At 41.4% G+C, this 27970-nt stretch overlaps 1 pseudogene; it reads right to left on the bottom strand.

Moving 5' to 3' along the window:
• On the bottom strand, nucleotides 1-27553 carry LOC101091631 (annotated as a pseudogene).
• Between the last annotated feature and the right edge of the window lie 417 nt (nucleotides 27554-27970).

Here is a 27970-nt window from a genome sequence, read left to right as displayed (position 1 = left end):
TTGCTTTTCTGTTTGGACTCGTCTGAATGCAGACGCCTTTCTCAATTTCACCTTATGCAGTTCAAATGGTTTCTTGATAACCTTGTCATGGTCTCCATAATCTCTCTTTTCAAGAAGATATCTTTCTCACTGTTTGCCCAGTTTGAGGTCCCATGTTTTGCTTTTGTAACAGACTCCAAAACCAGGCTCTCTCTTTCCAACAGAATTGCATGCTTGGAAGTTGAGTGAGCATGTGGAACTCAGGCCATGTGTGCTGAGAAGTCCCAAGTGACCTGTGCTGAAAATGCAGATTTCTGACCTCAGGCAGGGTGCCAAAAAGAAGTTTTAATGTCCAAGTGTTTTATGCTTCAAAGATAGGCCCTTGTGGTTGTTGGTTTAAACCTGCATACTACACAGGAAGCAATCTGATATCCCACTGACTGGAACCCATAAGGTAATTCAGAATTGCTTAGATTGAGGCCAACAACTTTGCTGAAGATTTGATACTCTCTAGAGATTATTGCCCAAAATAGGTGAGTACAGTAACAAGAGTAACAAGTTGCTCAGCTAGTGCCACACATTACAGGCCACATTTAAGAACTTAAGTTTTAAGATACCTAAAGAATTTAAGCTTTAGGATAACCAAGAATTAAGTATTCAGATGAGCTTTATACTCAGTATTTTCTGGCATTCCATAGCTTTTCAAAACCCTCGTTTTAAAAAGTTGGAGACAGTCCTTTTATCGTTTTGTTAACTGCAAAGCAAATAGATCTCTCCACTAGGAGGGGTGCTCTCCCGTTCTGGTCAAATAAAGGTATAATATTGCCTTTATGATCCCCTGTCTAGGAGATATTTCAGTCCACACGGTTGCTGAACCGAGTTAAGATACTCTTTTAAAAAACCACTTCGTTCAATAAATACATAGTGAAAATCTGTATATGCAAAGTACTAAAGATGACACTAAGATGAATAGACATTATTCATCTTCTCTGGGGCTTATAGCTTAAAAGACACATGTATAGGAAAATATCTATATTATCTATATCTTTCTCTCTCTCTCTCTCCATCTACATACATGCAGTGAAAAGTGGCCAAGGAGAAAATTAAAGACCCCAAGAGAATCTCAAAGTCTTACGGAGGAAGTGGGTGCTTGAGCCGAACCCTGACAGATGGCAAGGACTGCCACAAGTAGAGGTGATGGGAGAGTGTTTTACCTGAGGAGGACCCCTGAGCCCCAGTTCAGGGAGAAGAGGCATGGAGATACAGGTGAGAGACAGAACGGGTGCACAGTGTACATGGGACACAGCTTTAGGAGAGCCTGAGAGGCCAGCTGAATGTGAATGCCTCTCTGAGAGGTTGACAGTTTTTCTCACTCTAGCTGGGTACTCTGGGATTGCTCAAAGGAATCGCTCACCAGCGTTGTGTACATAATCCCAGAAAACACTGTATCAAATTGCCCATGAGAGAAGCAGCTCCTTGGAAAATCAATACCTATTGCGAACCGGCATCTGCAATTCTGAGAACCTGCCCTTAGACATTTAAGTTGGGTTCAGATTGGGAGCCCTTCTTTGTTTTCTTTGTCTCTGGCTGATTTTGTTAGCTTTGCCTCTTCCAGGCAGGAGTCGCGCAGGCTGGTTTCAGCAGCAGATTCCAGTTGCTCTGAAGGTTAACCACCTATATCGTTGACACGCCCTCCTGAGTGCCTCCAGGGGAATTCTGTGCAGGCCACATACCTCTACATCTTAAATCATGCCATCCCAAATGTGTCCTCCACATTTGATGAAAACCTTTCCATGTGTTTTTTATGTGATACAGTCAGACAAACAAGAGAAACTTAATTTTATCTATCTAGGTGAATAGAAAGCCGCAGCCAGATTGGTGGCATGCTTTAAAAGGCACAGTGCCCCGGCAGGTTGATGGATAACAGAATGGGTCAGGGCTGTTAGGAGGATTTTACAATGCTCCAGGCAAGAGGTAACAAGACCTGAATTAAAGCATTGAGACTTAAAAGAAGGGGCAGATACTGGTGGGTGTTTTGGAGATAGGATCAAAAGGGTTTGGCAACTGATTGAAGGTGCGGGGAGAGGGAGGCAGAAATGCTGAAGCGGCTTCCAAAGGTGTGAGGCTGAGTTAATAGGAGGATGATAATACCATTACACCAGGAAGGGAAACCCAGGAAGAGTGGTAATTCTGGCGCTAAAGGGGGGTAACTTATGTTGAAAGTAACAAGAATATGCTTGGCCTCTATTCATTGAGTTAGTTATAATTAGGGTGACTATGTCATTTTACCATCTAAACTGGGACACCGTTGAGAGAGAAAGGGGAGGAATTCTTTCATAATTGCACCAGGACAACAGGTCTAAACCAAGATTGTTCCAAGTGCATCCAGATGTTTGGACTCCCTATTTATAATACCTTTCAGTGCTCACCTAGTTGGGGATGAGTGTGAAGGAAGCTGGCTCACAGTTCATTGAACTTAGGATCTCAGAATTAGGGGGCAGCCTAGAAATCCATATCACATAGCCTCCTGGCACTCCCAGAAGTCTTCCAGCCTCCAGTCCTCAAGTCCAGCCTCTGCGGGAATGGTTTCCAGGGACAGAGGACTCACTATGACATTCAGAAGCCCATTCTGTTTTGGGACAGTTCTAAGTTGTCTTCTTTATTATCCTTAGCTGAAAGGAGCTTTCCTGAAAACTCCACACGTTGGTTTTAATACAGTTCTAATAATGACATCAACCATATTAAAATAGCTAACATTTACCGAGCACCCACAAGAACCAGTCTTACATGTATTACTTCTCAAGCTCTCTAATACCTCTACAGCAGACACTGAGAGAGAATGTTACCTGCTAAAGACACACAGCTAATAAGTAGTAGAGTTCTGTCTCCCTGACCCCAAAGACCACATTCTTTCCACAATAACACATATCTGCATAATGTAGACTAAATACAATCTCTCTTCCATACATCATCTCTTATGATATTTGAAAATAATGATTCCTTCTCCTGCTGACCCTGATTCATATTCCATCCTTCCCACATTTGCTCTGCCAATAGAGCCCAGCTTTTTCTTCTTAAAATTTCTGGATCCCTCACTTTCAACAAGTTTCAATTTAAGAATGTACCTCTAAAAATGTGATGTTCGGGATCAAACCCAACACTTTAGGTGTGTCTCAACCAGTGCCGACTACAGCAAGCCTCCTCCTTGCTCTGTTTTGAGCACAAAGCCTTCAGTACAAGCCTGCAGCTTCTGAAGGTTGTTCTTTCTATTCATTACCATCTGCCTTTCGTTGATCATTAGTGCATCACATGCATGTCAGGTTGTTAGGTATTTACAATGGTTCTGCATAGAGAGTGTGGCAGCTTGATGCAATCCATCGCTAACACTAAAATGCAGGTTTCGTTGATGGTGGGACTGCAGTTTTTGTTTGTCAGAACCTCCTTCTGGTAACAGTGTCCATATTTCTTTGCCCTTTCATCCTTTATGCTAAAGGTGAGTCAGATTCCACCACTGGGTTCTAGCAGTAGAACTCACAATCTAGGCTTATCCAATCACATTCCAACACCTTGCCTTCGTGTATGGTATAGTGATGGTCACAGTAAACTGTATCGGTTAGCTACTGCTCTGATAATGCCATGTAACAAATTATCACAAAACTCAGTAGCTTATAACCATAGGCATTTGTGTTTCCTGCTCACTTTCTGCAAGTGGCAAATAAAAGCTAGGCTGGATGGCATTGGCTCCCAGTGGACAATTGTATGATACAAGAAGCTTGAGCATACTTACACAGTTGGGCTTGCTCCCTTGCTGCACCTCTCCCTTTTTGCCATGAGAAGAACATGGCTCAAATGTAAGATTTGTTTGTGCAAGGAGAGTGAGAGACATAGGGAGAAACCCTGGACATAATCACTCACCTGGAGCCAAATCATCCAGCCAAATATCAGCCACCTGAAGAAATGTGAACAAGAAACAAACGTATAAGCCACTAGGTTTTTCAATAATTTTTACGTGGTATTATTAGAGCGATAGCTAACAAATACAGTCTACTAGTCCAGGGTTTCTTCAGGTATCTCTCATCCTCCTTGCACAAGCAAATGCTATATACAAGGCATGTTCTTCTCTCACTGCAGTAAGAGGGTAAGCCCAACTGTGCGAGTATATCCGAGCCTCTTCTATTTGTTAGTGTCACATTCACCAAACAAATCATGACCAAGGCCATGGTCACGGGAAGAGGAGGAGTATACTTTGCCTATTTTGAGGCCTTGGCAAAGGCAGGCAAAACTGCTACAAGACAATGAAGAATTATGACCAAAAAATAACTCAGTTGACCACAATAATACAGTCAAGGCCAATGAACTTCAATTCTTGGACTTTCATTTGAGCTCTTCAAGAGGTGAACCTTATTTCCAGTGGACTGGCTGCTATGATGAAATGTGTTTTCAGTTTGGGAGCATCCCTCAGAGCCATAATTGAGCCCCCTTGAGAAAGAAGAGCCCATAGGTGGAGCCCCTTGACAGGAGTTGAGCCCTCAACCAAGCTGCACCTGAAGTTAGAGCCACCTGTTGAACATTATTTAGTTATGTGAGCCCAAAAATTCTGTTTTGCTTCAACCAATTGAGTTGGGATTTCTGTCACTCACAAATAAAGGAGTCCTAAGAACTGTAGTGAATGAGTAAAATTGTCTTCACAAGTGAGCTATAGCACATGATAATTAAGCCTGTAACTATTCTAGCTCAAATTTTTATAGCACAGCCTTCCAGCCCATTCATCAGTGATGCAGTCATCCCTAGGTGGAGTGATACATACTGTACCCAAAACTAGAAGGGCATTTCTTCTTGTTTCCTTCAAAATCTTTTGAAACCTTCCTGGTCATTAGTAGACTAAACTGATTTTTAATGATATTTTACCCTCCTCGAAAGCCCTTTTCATCTTACTTCACTTCAAATATTTCTTCGTGTAAAAATATGGAGGATGGAACTGAATTTAAAATGCCAGGATAGGGCTGCCTGGGTGGTGCAGGCAGTTAAGCATCTGACTCTTAATTTCTGCTCAGGTCATGTTCTCACAGTTTGTGGGATCGAGCCCCACCTCAGGCTCTATACTGGCTGTGCTCTCTCTCTCTCTCTCTCTCTCTCAAAATAAACTCAAATAAATAAATACCAGGATAAAAGCTCAAAAGAAGGTAGAGTTAGTATTTTTTCAGGCAAAGAGAGAGAGAGAGAGAGAGAGAGACAGAGAGAGAGACAGAGAGAGAGAAATGTTTTATAATTGCATTGTATCCCTGACTCAGGCAACTGAGCTTTTTACTCTACTTAAGGTAGAAATAACATGATGTGGTAGGAAGGGTTCTTAGTTTCCAAAGCCAGCAGCTTTGTCCAGGCTCATCACATTAGTGTCTGTGAGATTCAGCCTCTCCATCGGTTATAGAGGGAAGAGTTTCTGTCTCATGTGAGTTACATGGTTGTTGTAACAATCGTTTGAGATAATGGGTAAGAATGGGATATTTTTATTACATTCATTATAATAAAATGATTTCCTAAATGTAACTAGTTTAGCGAGAAACCACTTAGTTTAGCTACTAGAAGGTAGGTCATTGTACCTTATGCCACATAGCTAGATGATTCCTATGACAGTACCAACAATGGACATGCATTCTTAGGAGCAAGAAAGCCTTTCCCAGAAGCTCTCAGTCAAGCCTCGTTTCATGATTTATTGGCTACAGGTTGCTCATATGTCCACAATTTGTAAACCAAACATGGGTTAGGGAATGGAACAGCTCAGATTGGCTCACAGCAGACCCTCTCTGTGCCCAGCACCTTGTGCAAGAGAGGGCATACATAAACAAGATCAAAGTTTATTTCACAAGAAGAGGGGTGTGGCACAGAGGTTGGAAGGCAACAGTGTTTGAGACTATACTTCCCAAACTCCATTATAACATGCCTGTTTACAGGTCTAAACCACTTACTCTCTACCCTCTGAGTCCAGAGGGGCACATCCCCAGCTGCATATCTCTAGCATCCCTTAAAATTTCTGAGACCCGATGGTTTTGTTATCAGATTTTAAAACCATTTCAGCTCTAAGGCTCTGTGAACATGTTTCAGCTGTAGGCTGACAATAGTTTCTGCGCTTTTCTTGGTGCTGGGCAGAGACCTGGCAAGGAGAAAGAAACATCCCGTAGTATGTATAAAATTCTTGTTGGCCTTCTGTGATTCTTTGATATTTAGAATGATTTCATTTCCCAGCCCCCTTTACATTATTATCTAAAACCTTTAGAACTAATTAGAAGTGGGAGGATCAAAGATGATATATTTTAAATTTGCTTCCCGCCTCACCCACTTAAAGTAAAGAATCCTGCATAGCCCATTAAGCTGGAGGTACTTGCTGACAGGAAGGAAACCATCTGGTGAACAACTTCTGTTAATTATGTTGGAACATACTAACGAGAATAAAGAACAGCCTTTAATGACCTTCCCCTTGGTGGCAGAATCCACTGCCGAGTAGACAGTCGTGGCTGGGAGCCAAAAGTTAATGGTTAGTATTGGCACCACTCAGGCTCACTAGTACTTAATAATCTCCCCTCGGTGGAGAAAGTATTTCAGGCATTCACAGCATAAATCCTCCTAGCACCTGCATGTAACTGAGCTCCAAAATAGTCATTTAGGGCATTATTTGGAATCCCTTAGTAAATGTGAATCTGGGTGTTACTTTCTCTGTATCTTTCTTTGCGTTTGGACCCATTGTATGAGGCCCACAAGATGTGCATTTTGTTTCAACTAATAACAATATTTAAATGTACTTGGCAGAGCACCGATACAATTATTTCATATCCCAGAGGGATAAAGATACACAAAAATAATTATCCTCATTATGGCCTAGATGAGTTAATCATTTATAGTAATATTATTTCTAATTCCACTTTACCCTTGGAAATCTAGGCAGCACTGTGTCATCCATGCAAAAAAGGCAGAGTTAAAGCTTTGGCATTTGTATCACGAATGAGCTATAGGTGTTGAAATATCAGTATGTTTTGCTTCATTCATTGTTTCGGTACTCTGAGAATTTTTTAAGTGGTTTACATAGTGTGATAAGATTAAGCAAGATTTAAAAGAATATTATTTGAAGTTTAAAATTTCAATGTTAACAATTTTTTAAAGAACATTTAGAGAAGAAAACAGGGATAAGAAAATAAAGTCAGACCGGCATGAGACTAGTACACAAATATGCACGTCATGAAATTTGACACATTACTAGAAATGAACAAACATAGCTCTGAGCTTCCTAGCATCCAACCAGAAGAGGGAAACAGACACTTCAGTGGGTACTTGCAGGGCTCAGGAAAGACTTTTAAAAACCTCAGGTATGAGAGTTTTCCAGTATTAAAAATACTTCTAGCTGACAATATCATCTAGCACATTCACAAGACATATGCATAAAAAAAAAAGAGAGAAAGAAACAATCCTAGAAATTGCTGCTTCAAATCAGGTGGGAAATGTTATTCTGATAGAAACCTTAAATAAAAGTTCTGTAACCAGGAACTGTCAACATTTAACTCCTAAATTATAACAAATCTATAAAGAATATGGATCTGCAATATATTAAAGTTTAATAACCCCAGTTATTAGCCAAGAAACTGCTTTCTATATAATTTCTTGATGTCTATTTAAGACTTTTCATATGTAACCAAGAATATAATTTTTATAAAGCCAGGTATGTCCAAGAGTTTGCACAGAAGTAACAAAATAAAACTTGTTTGTGCCTAAATCATCCCATCTGTGCCTCTTGGACAATACTCAAGCCTCTTTGTAACCACATGCATCAAGCAATTGGCTAAATATCCTTGTAGACAGGATGTCTCCTATTTGCATTTGAAGGGCTCTTCTGTTTAAAATATAAATGCAATTAATTTGCAGTATTTATTTAATCTTTGTATACTACTGTCACAAAACTGAAAATAAGTGTTAGGTCATTATCAACATACCTCAAACTATTTTTGCATGCAATGAATTGAAATGCTAAAACCAAACCAAAAAAACCAAAAAAACCAAACAACCCACCCTCAACGTTCTTTGAAGCTTTGGCCCTTCCCCACCTCCTACTATCCTCTGCACAACCCACCACTATCTTTGAAGTTGCCTCATCTGGTAACAGACTTACTGGAAGCCATAGTGCACACCTACCACTCAAAGAGTTACTTGTTGTCCATGTGACGGATTTAATCAGTCCCTTGGTCTCTCCAACACGCAGCTGTTGGTGAATTCTTTTTTGCTAGTGTAATATTGCAAGGGTCTGAGGTTAAGATTAAAGCTGCCATTAAATTTTCATCTTGTTCTTCAGGAAGATCATTTTCTGGAAGTAGCACGTGTATACATTTGTAAGTGGCAGTGCCACAGAGATATTTTATCTGCTACATCAGATCTCTGGTGTTCAGAAGGAATGGCTCGATTTAATAGAAAAGTCGGTAAATAACCCAAGTTGTTGGATCTGGGCAAAAGCAGGTCACCTAGAATTATTGGTAAAAAAATAAAAATACGACCCCCTTTGGCAGTTTTATGCTACAGATGCTGTGTTTAAGATGACAGCATTGAAATACAGAAAGACGTGGGATTTCTAGAAAGTCTGCCCATGTCCAGATTGTCTGGCCTCAGCAAGTCAAAATGTCACTTCTGAAACACATCATTTACCAGTCCTTCAGCAAAACAAACAACCTTTAAAAAAGTCCCCCACAGCACCAAAGAGGTAGATAGTAATAGAGTAGGAATGCCGTTATAATCAGGAGAGAATAGAGTTTCAGGTATTGCCAACTTTTCATAAAGGAAACAAAAAAGGAAAGGGAACTAAAATTGAGTATCAGACAGAAAAAGGCTTTGAAACAACAAAATGAACTTTTGACAACCAACCCCAAGTATGTATCCTGGAGGAGACGCTGGGTGTGGCTGAGAAGACAGAAGGTACTGGTAAAAAGTAGAATACTTAACCCATTCTGTGAAGGATAATGAGAACTCTGAGGATCGAGGAAACATTCTAAAGATTAATGCTTTATTATAGTCACTGTCAGGTCTCCTACAAATTCTATATCTGGACCTATAGCAGGAACCATTTTACAAATTTCTACTGCAGGTAAACAAAGTGTGTCAAATGTTCAAGCTCATTTTCTAAAGCACAGAAAAAAAAAACCAGACATTAAACTTCTATTATTCCTTAGGAAAGAATTCTACTGAGCTGAAGGTGTTGCTTATGATCCAATATTGGAAATGGTTGGGTCCTGGGGTCAGACAATCTGGGGAGATTCCATGCTTTACTACCTCCTGGCTGTGTTACCCTGACTGAGCCAATTTCCTTGAAGCTTCAGATTCTCATGAGTCAAATGGGGATAGATTCTCATATGTCAACACTCTTTCACAGTGTTGAAAGAATAAATGTGAATTATGTTGAGCCTTTAGCAAAGAGTATGTCACTTAATAAGTGCTCAATAAAATATATCTGGGATTAGTAGAGAAAACACACCAGAACTCTACATCCTAATAAGTAGTATGAAATTATTCTTATCTAAGGCAGCGAAGTACTATGTTAGGAGCATTTTACAAGAAGACATAGATCTAAATGTAGGATAGATTTGGAAGACAAAGATTATACTACATAATAACAAATTCCACACCTTCTTTGAAAAGATTGTGATTCAGTTACAGGTTGTTTAGGGAACAACATGCTACAGTCTTAAGGTTCTGTAAAGCAATGGAGAAATGAATTCATACCTGTAAATATGAGCCTCTCTCTTTTTGAAAAATGTATTCTCATTGTTTGGGGATGAAGTCTAGTAACTTGGGAACAAAAAAGCCAGGTTTCAATTTTGCTCAATCTTTTTTAAAGGATAAGTAAAGTCTTTGTCTTAGTTTAACAATTATCGAGTTCCTCGCAGAGGGTGGAAATTTGACTCCATATCTACAAACTTACCTCGTTATAGGCAAATAGCTTAATCTCCTTATTAACCATCTTCCTCATTCATAAAATAGCACACTAATATTTACCTCCCTCACAGGGTGTTGCAAGTTTTTATTAAGGAATGTTTGGGTGATTAAGATCCTTAGATGAAAGGAACTGTCAAATAGAATTATCATTTATTTTTGTGTGATACGTATGGGAAAAGACTTTGAGATGCTATTTCTGTGGCAAAGGCCAATAAAAATATGCAGATCTATGCATCTGATTGCCAACAAATAGCCAGTAAAATGATTCTGTTTGGGAATGATATGAGAGGTTGCATCAGATTCTAATTTTAGAATGTTTCCTTTTTAAGGAAACATTTCCTTTCCTTCTCTAACCACCTAAGTTAGCTACTGATGAAGGAAGAGAATTAAAATTCCCCTCCACCATCACAGAATTCTACCTTTGGTCTTTACCTGGCGATCGATCACAAGGACTCCTGTGACATTCAGAGTTCATTCTTTTTAAGGTCAAGTTAAGAGGAAGTATCTCCAAGGATAAGAAATTAGAAGTTAACAGTAGGAACAGGAGTAAGGCATTTCTCTGTGTTCACCCCTTTTTTTTCCCATCTGATTATTTTCCCTTTCAGTAACATCTTTTGCATCAATAATTCTTTCCTCTTCAGGGAAAATGCCTCAAACCTTACCATTGAAAGTGAAATTTTAGTACACAGAGGCACAAGGATTAGAAAATACCCAGTTACACAGTGATGTTTCCCCCTTACCTTTTCAATGGCTAGGGCAGATTTGAAAGACTATTGCAAGGTTTGATGATGCTTGGGAAACAGTGTAGACTCCTGAAAAAAGCAGAGAGCAGGCCAACGTATTTCTAACCAAGTTGTCCACCCCACAGACTTAAAGACACATCTAATCACATGACTGGCCTGCTCAAAACCACCTTCCCATGGCCCCCCCACAGTCTACAGATCAGGGCTATGATTTAGGGGCTCTTTATAAACCAGCAACAATCTTCATTACAGCCTTATTGCCTGCTGCCCTCTTTACCCCAAACCCTCAGCCTGAAGTGCTTTTTCCCAACCTCAAACTTATCCTTCCAGACTAAGCTCAAAAGTTATCTCCCCCATCATCCCAGAAAGCAAGTTACTATCTTCTGTGTTGTCATAGTATTCATATTCAAAAACCTTTGTGCATTAGCACCTGTCACATTCATATATATACAAATATAACATTTATATAGCATATATGAAATAGTATTGATATATTTATTTTACTATATGTATTACTGGAATTTAAATTATTTAAACTACACTACATTTTTATAATATATTCACAGTATTTAAACTTCATATACTTATATACATTATTTCTCTAAATTGCATTTTGTCCACATATTTATATACTTTTGTATAAATATTTTAATTAATGAAATACATTAGATATTATTTAAGTATATCTATGTGTTTATATAAGTATATATTTATGCTTTATTTATGTTTCATTATTATTTACTTAGCATTTTATTCATATATTTACATTTTTATATTTAGAGTATGCTCAATTAAATATTAAATTTTAAATAAATACATTACAGTAAAACCTTGGATTGTGAGTAACTTGTTCTGTGAGTGTTCCACAAGATGAGCAAAATAAATTTTAACTTGATAAATGAGCAATGTCTTGCAATACGAGTAGTACCTGACACAGAACGTGACATGATCACAACTGAGCCAATGGTTCTTGAAATTCACTTTGATATACAAGTGCTTTGGATTACAAGCATGTTTCCAGAGCCAATTATGCTTGAAAACCAAGGTTTTACTGTATTTGATATCCTGTCTGCCTCAAGCACTAGGTTTGTGTGAACTCCTCTGGAAGAATTCAGAATGAGATTCAGACTCAACCAATACAATAATAGCTACCTTTATAGAGCATTCACTCCATGCAGATAGTGAGGTCAGTGATTTGTGTACATTATCTTGTTTAATCTACACAAGCAGCTAATAAGATGGGTGCTACTACTAGCTATATTTATACATGAAGAAATAGAAACACCAACAGATGAGGTAACTGGCCCTCAGTACTAAGTGCTTAGTTAGCTTTCAGACCCAACTTTGATCTTGACTCCAAGACCTGGACCTTGACTGGTAGGTGAAGGGGAAACATCATGCATATGTGAATATGCATCACAACAGTTAAGAGAAAGGGCTTGGGAGCCAAATGACCCAAGTATAAATTCCTATTCCATTATCCCATAGTGATGTGGTTCTAGAATATTCTTTCTTCCTGTCTTTCACAGGCCTGCTGCATGAGAGAGACTGAGATGTAGAGCAAGTGCTAAGAGGGAAAGGAAAACCTCGTCAGTGGTTAATAACAGTAAACTTAGGCTTTGTAAAAAATTGACATCTATACTTCCCCATGGACAAAATTAGAAATAACACTGGCTATAGATTAAACTTGAAATTTCACCCATATTTGGACAGCTTATATCCTCACATTCTTGCTACTCAAGAACAGGCACTATCAGCATCACCGAGAAGCTTAGGAGAAATATAGAATGTCAAGCCCCACCCTAGACTACAGACTCAAACTCTGCACTTGGACAAAGGCTCTTGGGTAATTCTTACATACAATAAAGCTTGAGACGCACAGGTCTTGATCATTCTCGCTTTCTGCCCAATATCATGGTTCTAAAGACTCTTTCTGACTTTCCATTGTTATTCCAACAACTTGTTTCTAAGAGACTGATTATAAGAGAAATGTGGAGGGGAGGTGGTAACCCAAGAATCAGATTCTAATATCAGGCTTGTTACAAATAAGCTGTGTGACTGCAGCCAAATTACTGTCTCCATAACTTAAATCTTACTTCGACAACAAGTGTTTTTTGGAGGAAAAAGATAGGAAAGATGGAAACTAGCATAGATTATTATAAGGTTACTTTTCAGATTCAAATATTCATTAAATAAATATTAATAAAAGTAAAACACAGACCTAACACTTGTGAGGATTATGTCTCTGTCTTAATCACTGCTGTATTTTTTAGCATGCAGTAGTTGCTCAAATATATGTACCACGAATGAATGAATGAATGTTCACTCTTACCTCTCAGAAGTCTTTCCCAAAGCTAGTAGCACCTTCTGTCCTCCTATCTGTCCACCTTATGATAGGAGGACATATTAATTGACACAAGACAATGTAACAAATTTTTCTTCAAAAGCACTTGTAAAGTATTCATTACTTTGCCAACTAATAACATTTCTGCAAATTTTCTTCTGTACGTGTATGTCTTTCACATAGCCAAGGTCACAGGGAACATAGATTTGAAGTCTGCATATTTCTTTATTATCTTAGGGCACAGCTACATAGTAGGCTTTCCATAGACATTTGTGAATGTAAAGCAGCTTTATAATTATTTTAGGGCTGCAGAATATTCCTTGAAGTTAATGTACCCCAACGTTTAAATCAAGGTCCATAATGTTGAACATCTTGGTGATTTCTCATTTTTTTACTACAAAAAAAAAATCTAGAGTGAACATCTTTGAAAATGCATATTTGCAGGTCTGGTGAGTGATATTTCTTTGAAATTCATTAGGGTGGGTTGACTGGAATAAAAGGTATGAGCATCTTTATGGTTCTTGTTACGTACTGCTAAATTTTCTTTCTAGTTCCAAAATTCTAGGATTCGTAGAGAATCTCACATTCTCAAGTGGCTGCAGCAAAGACTAGAAGCCAGCAGCCAGCTACTGGTGCCACCACAGTCCTAGAAAATGGCAACACAGACATTCCCACATTCTTTTCTTTCATGGATGATTAAAACAAAATGGAAACCTTGTGCTAGAAATTGGCTTACAGCATCCAATGGAAGAAATATCATGTTACACAAATGACCAGAGACTAGTTGGATAAACAAGATAAACTCAGAGTTGCATTCTTTCCCAGAATCTGAGTGGAGCGCTTTGGAGCATGGATTCACAATTCTGTTTCTAGCCTATTTTTAAAATATCGAAGAGAAGGACCAGATGTCACAATGAATTAATATCCTAGACTTTTAAGTCTGGAGACATAGGTTCAAATTCTCCCTGGTTGAAAGTAAATATGAGTTTTCTGGCTTCTGGGAGATCCCTTATGGATATTTCATTCACCCCCAAACTTGACAGTTGAACAGGATGATCCCTGCATCTTCTTTTTCATTGCGACCCAAGGGCTGGAAGCTCAGAAGAGGTGAGGCAGGTGCTGTAACTAAACTGAGGGAGGAGTCATCTTCGTCTCCTATCTTCTCTTGTATCTTCAATGTAAAGTCAAAGGCCATCAAAGTGTAGTTGCAGAATCCGTGGGCATGGCTATGGGGCCGCTGCCGTTCATCCAAGTGGATCTAATGAAAGTAGTCCCCCCGCAAGTTTCCCCTCAGCGACACACACCTCTGTTCTCAGGTCAGTTTCTGAGGTCTCATCACACAGACTGTGGCTATGTCATTAGCAGTCTTATGCACCGTTGCCATTTCTTCTGGAAGGTCCTCCTGCTCTGTGAAGGTTATGTACCCTTTCTTTGTGCCCTCACCACATCCTTCTCCCCGTCATAATATTTGTCTGACTTGTAATCATGCTGTACCTGTTGGTTCCCCCAGCCGGTCTATAGACTTTCCCCCTCCACCCACCCCCGAACAGAGTACGCGCATACATACCCAGGTCTCCAGCAGAGTACATACCTGCGTCTAGACGCATCCTCTGACCTGAGTCTCTCAGCATCTCAGGAGGATGTTCTGAATCACCCTGGAAACCCTCTGAGACATCTTTCTGAAGAGAAGAGCAGTTCTGATGAGGCTTTCCGATGTGACCTGCGATGATGGAGTGGTCTCGGGCTCCCTGCCAGCTGAGCATCTCAGCACAAGTGAGCTAGACTTCCCCCAGAAACTCCACACAGATCCTCACAGGAGAAGTGTGACTGGTATGCTGATAGGAAGTGACAGGTGATCTGTCTCAAAAAGACAAGGGAACAGAAGGAAGGATCATCCTTTATTTGACTGATGTCAATATGCAGCCCAGGATAACTCCACTTCAGGAAAACCCAGCCTGAGGAATTTGGGGTCAAAGAAAAAAAAAACTGAACTACATGTACAACTTTATATCTGCTTTCTTTTTAGTTAAGTTGGGTTTTTAATTTAAGGTGTGTTTAAATGGATTTTTAAAAAGGCAGAGGGAGCACATTCCTTCACATGTCTCTCTCCTGACAGTGTTCCTAGGGGATTTTTGAGTGAAGAAAGCCTGGCTGATCCCAAATTTGCTCAGTAGGTGGGCTCTGCACTTCTCTTTTGACACATGCTTGAAAAAAAATCATGTCTTTTATGGCATAGTAAAGACGATTGAAAGCATTCCTTCTCCCCCCACCCCAGAAACCTAGGAATGAATTTCTCATCATTGAGGAAAAGTCCAGAGAGAAAAGAGCAGCCACCCAGGGTAAAGAAGGGAACCCAGAGAGCCAGTCAAGTCAGACCTGAAAAGACCAGCCTCCTGCTGCCAACCTGCAGTCACAGGTAAATCCCCGGGAACCTCTTTTTGTTTCAATTATTCCTGAAAAATAGAATTCAAAGTTCCTTCTCTGAGCCTCACTATACCCTGATATCTGGGATGATTGCATCCCACCTCTCTTGAGCTTGGGTGCTAAACTTTCTTCCCAGAGTTGGGTTTTTAAAGAAAACAGGTTTAAAACTGTCAGCAAGGGAGGAGAGAAGTCCAAATCACTCTCATGCTTGAACCTGTGGGCCAATTTGTTTGTAATTGGATTGGTATGCAGCAAAGATAGAGCCGACCGGGGGAAATGCTCCATGGCCCCCCCTCTGGAGGGGATATTTTTCCTGATGCTGATCCTCGGTCCAGCACCAGCCCCCAGTGGGGGAGAGGCAGAGAGACCCTGACCATGGAAAAGAAGGGCCAATTGTGTGCAGCAAACAAAACAAAAGGACGGCAGGGACAGCCCCTTGAAAGGAGGCAGGACCCTTCACCAAAATAGACCCAGAAAGTAGAGCACACGTTGCAGGGTCTGTGTCCAAACTCAGAGACTGTGGGCCAAGGAGAAAGGTTGGATGAGAGCAAGGGGGGAGGAGACAGTGCTAGAGAGGGTTCCAACAAGCAACTAACAGCAGCCCTTGCCAGAAACCTGAGGAAAACGTTTTTTTTAAATAAAATGAAGTTGCTACCACTTCTATCGCCTCCTCAGTTGAGCCTCCACAATCCAACTGTCAGCCAGTCATGTAAGTTCCACCTCACGGCCAGCGTCAGTGGCAGAGGGAGAAAATGTGGATTTGGGGAGAAACAGATCAGGGTTCTAATCTCGGTTTTGCTACTTGCTATTGAGGAGATTTGGGGGCAAGATATTTAGCCCAATGGAGCCTCAGTTTTCTGGATCTGTAAAATGAAAATAACTCCTACTGGAAGGCTGGTTTAAAGGGATCTTGAAAGTTTGAAGAACCATACTGGATACCATTCGTTGTCAATCAGCATTATCCTGACCCCTTTCATAGGTTCCCCTTTATCTTGGGTGCTAGATGTCTGGGAGCCACATGTCCCCAAACTTCGTTTCCACCAATGTTCTGGATATAACATGTTTAATAATAGAATTCATTCGTGGGATATCTGTAAGGCAGAAGAGAGCAAGAGCCCCATCCTTCTCTCAGCACTGGTCCAGGGTGACAATGTGAGCTTTAGCAGATGTGACCAGCGTGGCAGCTGGCTGGTCTCTCTCACTGCCAGGCCCCAGCTTCAGGGTTGTGGGTCAGTTGTGATTTCCCACAGCTACCTGGAAGCCTGTGATGGCAACCTGAAAGCAAGGAGCAGCCCACCTTACTTTTTTGACTCCAGGCTTTTCTGCAATCTAAAAAGCACTGGTATTAGTTTTCTACCGCTGTGTAGCAAATTACTACAAACTTAAAGCAGCCTGAAATAGCACGTGTTTATTACTTCATGGTTCTGTAGATCAGAAGTCAGGTGGGCTCAACAGGGTTCTAGGTCAAAGTCTCACCATGCTCAAATCAAGGTGTCAACTGTTGACAGGGATCTTATCTGGAAGGTCTGGGAAGAATCTACTTGCAAACTCATTCAGGATGCTGGCAGACTTTATCTCCTTGTGGTTTGAGGACTTAGGTCCCCAATTGTTTGCTGGCTGTCAGACAGAAGGGTCTCCCATCTCCTTAAAGCCATGCACACCCTTCCCCAAGTGGCATCCTCCACTTTTAAACCAACAATGACATACTGAGTCCTTTGCCCAACATGGCAGCCAGAGCAGAACCCATCACACCCAATCCCCTCACACTTGGACTCTGATTCTCTTTTCTCCTCTCGGCCAGACAAAGCTCCCTGATTTTAAGGGCTTGTGTGATTTGATTAGGCCCACCCAGGTAATCTCTCTTTAGGGGCCAGGAGAAGCAATAAGAGTGCCAAGGAAGGATGGACCATGATCAGATTTATATTTTCACACAACAAGTATTTACTGAGAACTTACAATGAAGGTAGAAAACCCACCTTGGTACTGGGAATAGTGCCATATAACATCACATAGTCACAGGAGTGATGCATCAGCATATTCGTGGCTTCTGGGAGTTGGGTGAGACATCTTTGCGGGAGCATTTTAGGAATTCTGTCTACTGTAACACCTAATTCCCTCTATTAAATTACATTCTTCTTTGAAAAACCTAGAGGGGTTTTGTTTTTCTGTACTCAACCATAAGTGATCTGAGATCACAGTCTGCAAACAAACTCTGACATGAAGAAAACAACACTTTATAATACTCTTACCCTTGGAACTTTGTGGACTCTTACCCAACAAACATCAGTTCAACAAACAGTTGTCTAGCAACTGCCATATGCCAGGTTGTGCTACGTTTAAAGGAATCAAAAAGGGTAAGAAACCCTACCGTTATGGCCTAAGGGGAAAAAGAGACACATGAATAGAGCTTTTTCAATGTAACATGTCATCAGAGATGATAAGAAAGATTAGGTTCAAAGTTGAGTATATCATTCATTTACTCAAGAACTATTGATCTGATATCTACTCGGGGTCAAGCATTGGCTTAAGTGCCAGTGACTTAAAGATCAATGAGGCATATTATTGCCCTAGAGAATCTCAAAGCCAGTGGAAGAATCAGATATCACATTATTGCCAGACAGCACTTTTATTGTCAGAAATCACAATAAAGCGCTATGTTTTAATAACAGATGCAATTTTTGACTTTTTGCTAGTAAACCCCAACTATGCTAAATACTTTAGACATATTATCATATTTAAGTATGTTAAATTAAGTCTGTTACCTTAAGTCTGAAAGTAAGATGTAACTATTTTCTGAATTTTACAGAGACTGGAAACCAGCCACTTTTCTAGGATAAGATTGATCTGGGTTTGCAACCCATATAGACTCAATTCTCACACCCCTTGTAGAGGGTATCATTGGATGTCTAATGTTCATGTTTCTGCCCAAAAATCCTTCAGGATCCTTTTCCACTACTTTTGTGCTGCCTGCCCCATCGATCCCATGAGACAGAAAACTTCCTACAGCCAGAACCTGCCCTCTTTCCTGGGGAACTATCTTCTGAGTCTCCTGTACCCACACAAATGGAGAGGCCAGTGTCTGGGAGTGCATGTTCCCTGGGTGGTCCTTAGCCAGTAACTGATGGAAGTGAGAGTTCGAACACACTAGTTCCTTTGCCATGGTCAGGAAAACACTGACACTTGATTTATAGAGTTCCTGAATCTGCCTGCAGATGGGGCAAATTGGATCTTTGGTTGGACTTCATGACTGCACAGTTACTTGGCTTCCTCCCCCCCCTGCCCTCCACCCCCCACCCACACCTTTCCTAGTTTCCCCTGGGAATTTCCTTACAAACATTTACACACAGATCTGAGTCTGCCCTAAGACATCTGCGCTCTGACATTTATACTGCACTACCATGGGAACCAAGGGATGAGGGTGATTAACTCCATTTGGGCCAGTTGGTGAAGACTTTCCGGTTATGAAAGATAAGCAGAGGTCTGCCAAGATGGCAAGTGGGGAGAAGAGCATTCCAGGCAAAGGAAACTTCACACACAAAAGCACAGAGACAGGAAGATGAGGACAAGTCAAAGGATAGATTTAAAAATTGGACATGCTGGGGGTGCCTGGGTAGCTCAGTCCGTAAAGCATCGGACTTCAGCTCAGGCCATGATCTTGTGGTTTGGTCTGTGAGTTCAAGCCCTGCATGGGGCTCTCTGCTGTCAGCACAGAGTCGGCTTGGGATCCTCTGTCTCCCTCTCCCTCCTCCCCTCCCCTGCTCTCTTGCACGCTGTCTCTCTCAAAAATAAATAAACATTAAAAATAAATGCAAATAATAAAAATAAAAATTGGACATCCTGGAGCAGAAGGTAGATGGAGCTGAGGGGTCTGCCAGGAGTTGGAGTTCCCAGGTTGGGAGAAGCACCTGAGGGTGCTAAAGAAGGATGGACCATGATCAGATTTATGCTTTCACACACCAAATACTTATTAAGAACTTACAATGAAGGTAGAAACCCCACCCCCCCTCAGTACTGGGAATATTGCAGGACCAACCTGATCTGTGTCCCTCATGGACTTACAGAATAATCTTTTTCTGTCCAACACAGCACCACTAAAGATGTGTGCCCATTTAAATTAGCTAAAGTTGAAATTTAGCTTCCCAGTCACATTAGCCACATTTCGAGTGCTCAATAGCCACATGTGGCTAGGCTTTTCCATGGCTCAGTGCAAAACATCCTCAGCCTTGCAGAAAGTTCTATTGGACGGTGCTAGTCTAATTACATCAGAGGATAGCTATGAGTCTTCCACCTAATTTAAATTTTTTTTAAGTTTATCTATTTATTTTGAGAGAGAGAGAGAGAGAGAGAGAGCAAGCAGGAGAGGGGTAGAGAGGGAGGGAAAGAGAGAATTCCCAGCAGGCTCCCCACTGCCAGCGCAGAGCCCAATGTGGGGCTCAAACTCACAAATCATGAGATCATGACCTGAGCTGAAACCAGGAGTCAGAGGCTTAGTGGACTGAACCACCCAGGTGCCCCTCTTCCACCTAATTTTTAATTTGTATGTGGCTATCTCCTACTTAGTCTTTTTTAAAAAGTTGCTCCCTGTCCTTTTCCTTTTTATACAGAAGACTCTGAGGATTCTTTTGATTGCACAACTGGGCCTCTGCACAACCACCTGCATTTGGCAATCAAATTGTAGTCGTGGTTGTCAAAAGACCAGGATTGCAGAAATCCCTTTGAAAGTGCACGTGGTCCTTTTATGTGCTGGATGAGGGAGATATGCTCACACCTGCCTGCAGAACCCAAGCAGTGGAGTCTGCCTGCCTCCATCTGTTCGTAGTGTTCATTCTGAATGCTTGGAGCTCAAAGCCCATCCTCTAAAAGCAAAACAATATTCAGGAAAAAAGCTCAACGTGAATTCCTTGCCTGGCATTCTCCCATTTCCAGGGCCACAAAAATGGAAGCAAAATAGCCACTAGCAACAGTAATCTCTGAAATCTGTCAAGAGATTTTTTTAAATTTTTTTTCAACGTTTTTTTATTTATTTTTGGGACAGAGAGAGACAGAGCATGAACGGGCAAGGGGCAGAGAGAGAGGGAGACACAGAATCTGAAACAGGCTCCAGGCTCTGAGCCATCAGCCCAGAGCCCGACGCGGGGCTCGAACTCACGGACCGCGAGATGGTGACCTGGCTGAAGTCGGACGCTTAACCGACTGCGCCACCCAGGCGCCCCTGTCAAGAGATTTAAAACTGATGATTGTTTAAAAATTTTACATGATGGGGCACCTGGATGGCTCAACTGGTTGGGCATCCGACTTCAGCTCAGGTCACGATCTCACTGCTCGTGAGTTTGAGCTCCACATCCGGCTCTGTGCTGACAGCTCAGAGCCTGGAGCCTGCTTCAGATCCTGTCTCACTCTCTCTCTGCCCCTCCCCTGCTTGCTCTCTGTCTGTGTCTCTCTGAAAAATAAATAAACATTTAAAAAAAAAAAACATTAAAGGTTTTACATGACGTCTTTCTCTGACTTATTTCACTTAACATAATACCTTCCAGTTCCATCCACGTTGCTGCAAATGTCATGATTTCATTCTTTCTCATTGCCGAGTAGTATTCCACTGTATATAGAAACTACATCTTGTTTATCCATTCACTGTATGTTAGCCAGTTTGAAAATAAATCATATTTAAATATATAAATAATCACTCGTTACTAATTTAAACAAATTTTTATATGATAAACTAACAGGAACTGGAACTTTTGTTAAAGAGTCATTTCCCTGTAATTCATCTATGTTCTTACACGAACCAATGAACAACAAAGTGTTTCATGATAGTCTAGAATAAAGCCATCAAAAACATAAAAACTGGACTATGTAATCAAATATTTTAATCAAAGTGTCACTGTAGAGAAATTTAAACCTAACCATTCTGAAGTACACAGTACAAATCGTAATGACTGTGGCACTCAAAAACTAAATTCACTCTAAAGAGGCAACTTTATATTCAGTTGAGTAAAGATTATGTCTCCCTATTCCTGATGATACAGTTTTTAGGCTCTAAACAAACATTGCCAACCTTATGAAAGCTCTTCTATTACAACGATTAGAGGGGTTGGTTATGCACAAGGGAAGAGAAAGCACTATTTTTTTTAAATAACAAAATGTCAACTTTCCAGGATTTTTAGTAGCCTTGATTTCTGATAAACTGGGAAACACTGGTAGACTAGTTCCTAAAGGCCTGGATCAGCTACAGAAACTAGGGGCTAAGTAGCAGAGATTGTATTATTTCCAGGGGAGAGAAGGTATGGCTGCAATAAATAAGATTGCTCTTACACATACTTTGTTATGTTTTGTTTCTTTCATTTTCTTTGTTGTTTTTTGTTTAGCACTCGGCTGATTCTGCTGCCCTGCCACTGGCACGCAAAAGAGTACAAGATATTCCCACTCTCCTCTTTGTCTAATTCCACAAGCCTAAGGAGGCAATAATGACCAACCTCTTGGAGTTTTCCAGTTGATTATAGAGAACAGCATTGTATTCCGCAGTATACTCTGGCCGCCCTGCCACCAGATGAAAGGAAAAGCATAAAAGCCCGAGCAAGCCTGGGACTCTGCCTTTCCTGCCGCAACATGCCATCAAATGCAGCCGGGGCCCTCCACGGAGGCAGCCATTCTGTTGTTCACGTTCACCGAGTTCAGCTGAGGATGTCTGAGATCAACAGGTGGCCTTGCTAATGGAACAGATTCGCTCATTGTTTGTGTGTTTAATGAATCATTGAGTTACTGATCAGCAGTGAGCAATAGAAGCTGTTCAAACAGAAAAGAAGCCCAGCCGGGAGGTGGTGCCGCCACCACGCTCCTTTGAAGCGCTGCTGGCCCCACGGGCTGTGAGGGAGGCTTAGGGTTTACTCCCTCCGGTTCCCAGAAAAGCTGGTAGCAAGAAGAGGGTATTATTTCTAATTGGATGATGAAAGTCAGCTCCGGGGACAGAGACCAAAGGGCCAAACGTAAAAAGGGGAGGAAGTGAAAACATCTGAATCAAAAGGTTGAGGTAAAACCAAGAGACAGGTGTTTGCAGTGAACCGCGCAATAACCCTCGTCTTGCCTCCCTCCCCAGGTCCTCAGGAAGCAGCCAAGTGGGGAAGGACAGCAAGGAGTAAGAAAAAGCAAGGCTGAGGATTCGGAAGCTGATTTCCTTACAAAGAGTTCATGGTACAGTGGAAATTCTCTGTCTTATCAGGAGGCAAGGCTGACCTTTCTTTGTGAGATTCCCACAAGTTGTACCAGGGCCTTTCTTGTGAGTAGACTTTGACTGAAGATATGCCAGAATGGCATTACTGGGCCATGCGTGTCCTTTTGCCTCCACAGATAAGACTTTTCATTTGTCACCATTTGAAGTCTGAATTTTAAGCAGATTTGTAGACTGGTGGCTCATATCCATCCACTCGTTCGGCTGTATCACCTGTCTTATCCCAGGGGACTTTCCAGAATTATTGCCTTCACCATGAAGTGACGTGAGTTCCCCAATTCAAACCTGGGCTTCTTTAGCATTTTTACTTTTCAAAAAACATATCATAGAGAAGATAAATAGATTGGCAAGGCTTTTTTATGTCTTTCCCAATGCTGACTGCAATCGGTTTATTGACAACATATTTAAAGTCATTTGTACCTCTTCAGTCATGATTTCCATCATCTTCTTCTGGATTTGGTGGACCTGTAGGTTCTGAGTGTGAGAGGTCTTCCAAATATGATCACACAACAAATGAAGCATATAACTATTCGTAGTCTTGATATCGACATGAGCTTCAGTCATGGCCTGACATTTTCTCGACCATGGAGCACATTTTTCATGGGTAAGATCCATGTCATACAAATTGGGTAGGCAGTTTTGCCTTGAATATCCTCAGTAATTACTTCGGATTTTCTAATGCACATTCATCATTCTGCAGAGCAGGCCTCACTTTAACAAAATGACCTTTGAGGCAATCAGATGCATTTTGGTTCCTTGGGTCCCTGAGACTAACAATTTTCTGTGTTTCCTATATCAAACATGGCTGGTGCTTTCACATCATTTCAATCTTCCTTAGAAAATGGTTCTTGGTTTCCTTTTGCCACCTTTTGTGGGAAGTGTTTTTTTTTTTTTTTAAGGTAGGGAACATATGAATGATATAACAGAGGGTAGTTTGGTGAGGAGAGCACTGTGCTATGGGTTAAGTAAGGTGGGTCTTAATTTCAACTCTGCCACTGTCTCTGGAGTACCATTGGTCATATACTTTCCATGGTAGAGACTGGCTACCTATTCACCAAACCTCTTTCCTTCCCTCTCCAACACACAGCTAAACCCAGGTCCCAGCTTTCCTCATAGTCAGATGTGTCCATATGACAGGCTCCAGCCAATGGAACATGCACCAAAGTTTGTAATTAGACCTGAATTATAATCCTTGCAGCTGGCCCTCCGTGCTCTCTTTTCCCTTGTCTTCAGCTGGATATCGATACCTAGGTTGACCTTGAAGTTCACAGAGCCTCTGTAAAGCTTGGGTCCCTTTGGCCCTCAGGGTAGCTGGAGAATCTAAGGTAGCTGGAGTGCCCAAGTAGGACACCTCAGCTGTAAGCGATCTCCTCCATTTACCTTAGCACACCGTACAAACTCCTTCTACATGTTCCATAAAGCTGAACAGTAAAGAGGTATTTCCATGGACTCTGATGTTTTGCTTAGCCCTACCATCTTTGATTCAAAGCCATCACCTCATTTATACCTTCATCTTCTACCCCAGAAGGGAGGATGCCCTTCCTGTCTCTTCAAGCTCTGGAGGAAGGAGTGAGACTTTTCTCTCTTACATTCTCCCTAAAAGATAGAGATAAAGGAGGAATAAAGAGAGAGAAAGCAGAAAGTCTATTAGAGCCCTCCTATCAGTTAATGGGAGAGAACAAGGAGAAAGTATAGAAGGCAGTAGGATGAATGGAGATTCAGGCCAGAGAAAGAGGGTGTGATTTGCCCTTGCATCTGCTCGTGGCAGATCTTTGGGCTCTAAATCCCGAATGAGGGCCTGAGTCGTGACAACAAACTTCTATTCCACCAGCACATCTCTTGCCATGGGTTTGTGCTTAATCGATCCAGCCTCAAATCCTTTCAGAACTGAAGATCTCAGCTATTCCAAAATGTATTTCCATATGTCCTCTTCAGTAAAACCTTCTTTTCAGAGGAGGATGTGAAAGCTATCACTCCTTTTGGCAATGTCATTGCTATTTGAAAAACCAAGATGTATATACACACATGTGCCCTGTGTGTACATAACTTACAATACAATTTTCTGATTCTGAATATGTGTGCACAGTGGAATGTTCACTCCTCCTGGATGTACAAGCTGCACCATACGTCCCTATAGCAGGAATGTGTCTCAACTGTAGAATAAATGGGTTGCATTTGGTCTGTGGCATTAAACAGGCAAACTAAGTACTCACTACTGAGACAGGCATAACTAGTCTACAAAGATGTTTATAATCCTCCTTTTTTTTACAAGGTGTGTGAAGGATAATTCCATGTTTTTATGTCTTTTTTTTTTTTTACCTTTGAAACATTTATATAGTGTTTATTATATAACAAGCATAATGTAATGAATATTGTTCTAAATGTTACTCAGGTATTAATTTATTTAATTCCCTATTAAAGTGGGATATTCAGGACTCCCACTTCCTGGTGGGAATCTGGTGGGAAGTGGCAAGGGCTCTGGGTCAGAAGATCTTGTTTCCACGTCGGAGCATGACCAAGTTTGGCTGGCAGAGCTGGAGAGATGAAATCGCACCTCTGCTCTGCTATCATGGTCTTGCAGTAAGAAGCACAAGCTAGATGACCTCCAGAGTCTAATCCAATTCTAGGACCATTTTGAATTCACTCTTTTCCTGGATCCCATGGCTCCCTGTGATCTGGCACCTGACAAACTTTCCAGCCTCATCTCTTATCCCAACCTCACTCAGCTCCAGTCCCATTTGGCCTCCCTTCTTTGTTCCAAAAACACTGAGCTCCTTCCCAGCTTAGGGCCTTTCCACTGGCAGTTCCTGCTGCTTGAAGCTCTTTCCTTGCATCATCTTGTTGCCTCTTTTTTTGTCATTCAAGTTACTAATTAACCTCTTCAGTGAGTCTGTCCCCAACATCTCAGCCTAAACTGTTCCCACACCCAATACTAACTTCCCATCAATCACTCTGATTTACTATCACCTGTCACCATCTGATATTTTCTTGTTTATTTATTTGCCTCTTTGTGTGTAGTCTGTCTCCTCTCACTAGGAATAAACCCCATGACAGCGAGACGTTATCTGTCTTATTCATCATTGTATCTCCATTGCTTACATAAAAGCACAGTAGCCACAGAGCCCAGCAAATCTAGGGCTTCCAATAGAGGCAGAAATGGAGCCTGGGACCTAGAGCCATAGGATTCCCGAGTCACACGCGGGAGCAGAGGGGTCACTTAGTGCTCCACTTGCCCTTTCTCACTCAATTCAGTGATTTCAGAGCAAATGTCAGGGTGACTATGCATCGACACACATCCTTTTGCTCCTACTCACCTTCTACCTCTCAGAGACAAACTGTGTATTCTCAGGGACATCCTGTGCAGTTGCCTCACAAGCAGTAAATAGCGTATCCGCCTAAGGAGACCAGTACCTCTCTGCTGAGAACAGCTGTGCAGCTCTAGTTCTGCAGATTTGGGCTTTACAATCTGAGGGACGAAGGCCAAGACTAGTGGCCAGCGGGACTTAGACAGCCTGGATGCTAAGCCCTATGTGATGCTCTGCAATGGCAAGAAAGGTCTCAACTGAAGCTGATCCAATACTGGCTGCTGCCCTATGCAAGGGTATGCCTTCTCTCCTAATAGAAGAACAGCGTACCAAACCAAACATAGTAAACATTCTGTCTCAGAGAAAATCCTCTGGGGTTTAAGGAAGCCATCGAGTTTCTGGGAGGGACAGCTGTAGAAGGTGCTTCTTCCCACTCAAAAGGGAGAAGTGATGCTTAACTCACAGCTGGAGGCATGGTCCCCACCCAGGTGAATCACCTGGGACTAAAGTAGAATAAAGAGGAATAACGCTGGTGAAGTCACAGGGCAATGTCAGAGTGTCACCATCTGGATTTCAGGAGTAGGGGCAGAGCCCTGTGTGTAAAGATTCATCTCAACACATCTATAACCCAGAGATAAGAGCCCACGTGATCGTTTTTATGGTCAACTAACTTTGACATTTCCTTCTCTCCGACCAGTTTCGGAACATCCAGGTCTGTCAAGAGATATCCTTGTGCTCTCCCAGATTCCTCCACTCTTCAGGATCTCCTACATCAAATACCACAGGTAATGACAACCCAGGACTACTAGTGATTTTCTATCCTATAATAAAAAGATTATAGGGTCAAACATTTCAGCACCTCCCTGTCCCAGTATTTGGTCAAGAAGTTCTTCCTTAAGCATTGCTGACATACCTCTTGCTGCAATGTCAGCCCATTTCTTCTTTTCAGCCTACTGTGGAGAAGCAAAATAATGAGTATCCATATTCTCCATGATTTTTGAAAACAGTGAAATCAACCCTTAGCTTTCTCTCTCTCTCTCTCTCTCTCTACTAAATTTCACAAAAGGCCATGCCCCTACCACTATAATCTATCTGGTAATTCTTTTCTGGACTTTAATTTTTTACATTATTTAATTTGTTTTTTAAATGCTTATTTTTGAGAGAGAGAGAGAGAGAGAGAGAGAGAGAGAGAGAGAGAGAGAAAGAGAAAGAATGAATGAGCGAGCAGGGGAGGGGCAGAGAGACAGGGAGACACAGAATCTGAAGCAGACTCCGGGCTCTGAGTTGCCAGTACAGAGCCCAGTGCAGGGCTCAAACCCACAAACTATGAGCCAAAGTTGGACGTTTAACTAACTGAGCCCCCCGGGCGCCCCTCTTTGAATCATTTTAAAAATGCAAAAGTCAGAACTGCACATACTGCTCTTGTAAGGTCTTTGGCAAGTCTTGAAGCAACAAAAGGTTTCTTTCCGATTGGTGATGTAGAGTTTCTGTCATTTTCAAAGTATACTGCTGAATCATCTTCAATTTGCATCTGGATCTCAAGTTTCTTCTTGTCACATATACTCATCCAATCCTTTCCTGGACTGCATTCACTTTTTGTTCCTAGGTGCACGATGAGATCCCAACTTTATTCTCTTGTAGACAGTTGGCCTCCCAAATTTCAAAAGTTTATTTACATTTATTGTACCAGAAAAGTCGGTCAGCTGAGAAGAGATGGCTGTACATCACCTGACAAAAATATGGAATGATCCTGGTCCCAAGAAGATACTGATGCGGCAAACCTGGACTCCCTCTCAGGTTCATACTGAGCCTTTGATGACCAGGATTTGTTTCATGGTTCCTGCTATGACGTACCCACTGCATGTTAGATCCATCTGGCCCTCAACTTTCAAATAGTTGTTGGAAATCCATTCTCAGCATTTTTTATTTCCCTGACTTGTTTTCACATATACACAAACTACTCTATTGTTTTGTGTGTCTGGAT

This window comes from Felis catus, chromosome B3 (assembly GCF_018350175.1).
Source record: "Felis catus isolate Fca126 chromosome B3, F.catus_Fca126_mat1.0, whole genome shotgun sequence".
In the NCBI taxonomy this organism is placed as follows: Eukaryota; Metazoa; Chordata; class Mammalia; order Carnivora; family Felidae; genus Felis; species Felis catus.
Note: the sequence above shows the minus strand (reverse complement) of the source record. Positions and strands in the feature narration are given on the sequence as shown.